This window comes from Kryptolebias marmoratus, linkage group LG23 (assembly GCF_001649575.2).
Source record: "Kryptolebias marmoratus isolate JLee-2015 linkage group LG23, ASM164957v2, whole genome shotgun sequence".
Taxonomy (NCBI): domain Eukaryota; kingdom Metazoa; phylum Chordata; class Actinopteri; order Cyprinodontiformes; family Rivulidae; genus Kryptolebias; species Kryptolebias marmoratus.
In genome coordinates, this window is record NC_051452.1 from 8,515,183 (window position 1) to 8,519,296 (window position 4,114).

The 4,114-nt window shown below is 46.9% G+C and overlaps 1 protein-coding gene across 9 annotated transcripts in view; it reads left to right on the plus strand.

Annotated features, from left to right (window-relative positions):
* Positions 1–4,114, plus strand: part of LOC108242201 (nck-associated protein 5) — a 147,056-nt gene that overhangs the window by 83,118 nt on the left and 59,824 nt on the right. The gene's annotated exons all lie outside the window — the stretch shown is intronic.

The following is a 4,114-nucleotide window of genomic DNA, read 5'->3' on the forward strand; positions in this document are numbered from 1 at the left end:
GCTGAAGCGCTCGGTTTTTCTTCACGCCGATGAGGTCAAAGCGCCGGGTCAGGCGCTGGACTTGTTGCCCGAGGACACTTAAGGCGGCGGATTCTGTCTGTCGTCAAGGCTTGAGTTAGTAGCTGTACCAGAGATAACACATCTGTACAGAACGCTGTGACTTATAACGTCAGGTCGGAAATTCAAAGCCCATCTGTTGGAGCGCCGGCTGAAAAATGAAGACGCTGAAAAGTCCCGGCCGGTTTGGTTCTTCCTGACCTTGGGCTGACTCCCTCCACCCTTATCGCTCTCCTCTAAGGAGGCGCATCAACGAGGACGGCTTTTTTTTTTTATTTTGAGATGATCACCTGCTGCTGTTTGCATTTTTTTTTTTTTTTTTTTTTGCTCAAAATCTATTTAATCAACCGAGGTATGACTGTTTTTTGTAGGCTGAGGCTGATTAGCTGTGCAGGGGCACCACCAAGAGGGGGGCCAGGGGGGGCAATGCTCACCCCTATAAATCTGCTATCCCCCCCAGTGGTCCCCCTTAGCCAGACAATTAGTCTAGATTTTTAACTTCCTCTATTTGTTTAAAAACATTGTAAACATAGAAAAAAAAAAACTGTTTTTGAGCAATTAGTGTAAAATATTTTAATTCAAGAATAAAAGATAGTCTCGTTAACAAAATGAAATATGGCGCAGAAAGCCAGCGCCGTCCTATCAGGATACAGAGTCTCAAGAAGTCTTTGTTTCTGTAAATATAAATTTATAAAAAAAAAAAAAGAACAAGATTTGATCATTTTAGCTGAACTGTCAAAAAATGTGGGGGAAAATCAGCCAAAATTAGTCTGAGTTTTAGCTGTTTTTCATGAGACATTTTGCTAACAAACAGCGTTGATTCCAGTGATCAGTGGCAATGTTTTAGGGTGTCTTTTCTGGATGACTCTCGGCTATGAGCAGACCAGATTTTAGCTCATATTGTGTAAAATTAACTGAGTTAAAGCCTCCATTGTTTGCCAAGGTTGTGGCTAAGCGTATAATTGTCTCTCTGAAATGAAGGCGGCCGTGACTAAAGAAAGACATCACTCGGACACCTGATTTAATTCTTGATCTTTTCAAATGCCTAAAGGTGATACCTGTCAGCACGTCCTGCCTCTAATCTCAGCGCGGTCCGAGAAAAATCGACCCTTGGCCGCGCGGCGAGACGCCATTGAGGAGCTGGATGCTAATTATGACTTGAGTGAATGGGTGTCTGCTCATGGAAGGGTGAGTTATCTGTGCCAGACAGGAGGAGGGGGATATCGCTAAGCTCCGTTTGAAATTGGGATTATCCCCGTTGGACTCCCCCCGTCGCCCTCGCTCTCGCTCCCTGGCGTTCCTGGGAGGCTTCGGAGCGCCGCCACGGCTCTTCGGCAGGAAGAGAGAGAGGACACGGAGGAGATAATTGTCGAAGTGCTGCCAGCGTGAAGTGGAACCCACTAACCGGGCGAAGAACCCTACAATCCCTGACCCCCTTTGATAAGCTCGCTGAAGGACTGAAGCTGCGTTCCGTGCCAAAGTTTGAAACAAAGATGATCCGTTAGCAGTCAGAGCACGCAATAAGGACAACTCTCAGCTACGACCACACCAAACTGTACCTCCAGTGTCTGTAAAACTGACCTAGTTATTGCCATTTTTGTGTTGGGTAAGGTTGATTAATTGTGACCAACATTTTGACATTTTAGTCAGCTTTACACATATATCAAATAAAAACTGTGCAAGAGTTTCATTAAAATCTGTCCAGTGGTTCATGAGATATTTTGCTAACAGACAAACACTTACATCATCGCCCTCTTACAGCACTGGGTGATCATCAGCACAGACGTTTATAGTTAGTCTCTATGCCTTAAACTTCTGTCCCTACATTTGTCAGTGTCCTTCACCGCGGTGTTCCACAGGGATGTGTTATCGGTCCCATTATTAGCAGGCAAAACCACGCCAAGAGTTTTTTTTTTTTCTGCAAGGAACTCACCGCCACGGCCATAAAACTCGCCCGTGCAGCTCTGCAGCCGCCAGTGTAAATGAAAACATCTTTTACGACACGTTTTACTGCGGAGCGTGTGTTTTAATTGGGTCCCCCGGCGTTTAACACGGCGGCTACCGAAGTGGAACGCCGCTGTTAGGAATCATTTAGGAAAACTGCTTGAATTTTTTTTTTTTTTTTCAATTATTTGCTCGGTAATCACTAATTAGGCCTCCCGTTTTTCCCACCACAAACGACGACAGCTCGGCGTATGACCACTGCTGCTGGATTCCGAGGGTTTCCAGTCTCCCGAGTCTTTTCGCACCTGAACTCCCAGACACGGCCGCGCTCTGTCTCCCACTTTCCTCCGGATCCCTCCAGCAAGCTTTCCTTGAGTGCGACTCGTAAAGGCAGAGCCCGACGTTCGGTCGGGGAGGGGAGCATTTAAGATTACGACCAGCTGGAAACGGCTGCCCGAACGTGCGGAAAATAAACGACCCGGCTTTGAGGAAAAACCGGCGTTACTGAATTTTTTTTTTATCCCCGTCATGCTTTCTGACAGCTGACGGTGGACGTACGCAGGCTCCTCTGGGCCGCGGCGTTTGATTTCCTCGTGATGAAACGAGGCAAACATGTCACTCATTTAAAACCCTAATTCCTCTGGAGGAAACCAGGCCGAGGTAACGACATAAAGCGAGAACTGGGGTAAAATAAGCCTAGAAGTAGATATTTTTATGTTTCATCTCATTTAAACACAGCGTTCCTTGAAGGAATTCATATCTAAGATGTATTTAAGATCAGAAGTAGCCATTTTAGTCCGATTTTAAATTAGATGTCTCATGTTTACCTTCTGAAAGTTTCATTTAAATCCGTCCAGTGCTTCATGAGATATTTTGCCAACAGACTAACAAGTTTTACAACAAATCCTTTGGTTTCGTGCAGAACTTAAAGCTGCTTTAATGTTCTACCACACTGGAGAACACATGGAGAACAAAAAAAAAGAGCTGAGATTAAAAAAAGCACTTCCTGGATGGTTTTTGGTTTTTCGCTGACGTGTGTTTTTGGTAGATAAAGGAGCGAACCCGGGGCCCTTGGGCTGTGATGGAGCCCCGGCGCTCGGGGACCCTCCTGGTGATCCGTTTCCAGGAGCTGTGGCGGGTTTTTTGGGGGGGGTCAGGTGTTGGCCCTGCTGATGATCAGACCCGGGCAGGGGCCGGAGCCGAGGTGATGGTTCAGGATGCCGACAGCCGGGCCCGGATCGCATCTCCGCGCTTTCCCTTTAACACCCCGACCATCGCCGGCTCCTGTGTGTGGATGGGGCCGGGGGGGGGGGCGCCGCGCTCTTCGGCAATGATAAATGGGCCACTCGTATGATTTAGCATATTCCTGGTGTGTGTGTGTGTGTGTGTGTTATTTGTTCTCGGGCCCGTGAATCTCCGAGGGAGGAGTGGTGCGCTCCGATGTAAAGGCCCTCCGTGATAATTGAATTGATGGAGCCCTGCGGGACTCGGCTCGCCAACCTTTACCACTGCGACTCCATCGCAGGCTTTTATTTAACTCAGCGCTCGCGTTCGACACGATTTATACGGCGTCCGCGAGCTGCAGGTGGAAAAACGAAACGGGATTTTAATCGAGCGTGACGGAACAAAAAAACTAAATTCAACAAATATCATATGTTGGCTGTTCCAAACACATAAACACAACTAAAAGGTATGACAGCTCAGCCAGCTCTGCAGACACTGAGCTAAAATTTGGTGTGGTAGTAGCTGAGAGTCATCCCCAACGCCTACTCTGAGCATGACATGAAAGCAGCAGTAAAATGAATTTAATCTCTGGCATGAAAGGAGGCGGCGATATCCTCGTTGTTGTGTAAGGCTGGTCTGTTCTGTGTTCTTTCGTTTTATTTTTTGATTATTATCAGGCGTATTTTGCCTAAATCTGTTAAGCTTTTTGCACCTCCGGGCTTCCGTACATTTCTTTGATTTGTCTTTTGGACGCAGCTCACCTGGAGTTTTGTCTTATTGTTCCAGCCAGGAGGACAAATCCTCGTCGTGTTTAAAATTTTATCCCAATTCAGTCTCTGTCTCTCTCACACACACACACACACACACACACACACACACACACACACAC